Genomic DNA, 774 nt, shown 5'->3' with positions numbered 1-774 from the left:
AAGGGCCGGGAAGAGGGTCCTGGGGTGGATCCCAGGGTGGGAGCTTGGGGAAGGGGTACGCTTTCAGAAATGAAGGCTAGGGTTGGGGAGGATCTGGAGATAAAGGGGTCTGCGGAAGACAGGAGTCCAGATGAGGCGGAGGCCCTTCTAGATCCTCTAGGCCTGAGGGGCGCCGGCCTGGGAGGACGTGACAGGGGATCCGGGAGGGGAGGGGTCTCTGATGGATGGAATCGGGGAAGGGATCGGGGTTCAGCAGTCAATGAAGAAGAGGGAGCGGGGCCTTGAACTGGGGGTGGGGGTTGGGGTCGCAGTTGAGATTTTCTTTAAAAATGAGGGGGAATCTGGAGCCCCAAGGGCTTGGGAGTCAGGCAGGGACCAGAATGGGGGAGGAGCGGAGCCGTGACACGGGGGAAGTGAGGTGGTCACTCTGGGCTGAAAGTGTAAGACCCAGGAACCTCAGGGGTCTTCATGGCTTTGGGCGGAGGGAGCCTGTTGGGGCAACAAGCCGCCCACACACTTCAAGGCTGTGGGGGAGGTGGAGAACAGAAAAGGGGGGTGGAGTTCCAGGCTGTGATGGAGTTGGGAGGCTTTTCTGGATCTGGCTAGGGTGGGTCGCCAGGCTTGTGGGCCTGGTTGGCAGCCTGGCAGGGACTGGCCTTGGGGTGGGGGCGTACTGAGCATCTCCCAGCCTGCTCTTCTTTGTTCCCTGAGGGTGGGGAGTGGGGGGGGGCTTTGGCCCTGCCTTCACCCCACCCCCTTGGCCCTCATCCTAAC

This window comes from Ursus maritimus, unplaced genomic scaffold (genome assembly GCF_017311325.1).
Source record: "Ursus maritimus isolate PB19 unplaced genomic scaffold, ASM1731132v1 scaffold_14, whole genome shotgun sequence".
NCBI lineage: Eukaryota > Metazoa > Chordata > Mammalia > Carnivora > Ursidae > Ursus > Ursus maritimus.
The sequence above is the reverse complement of the archived record's forward strand: the minus strand, read 5'-3'. Positions refer to the sequence as shown.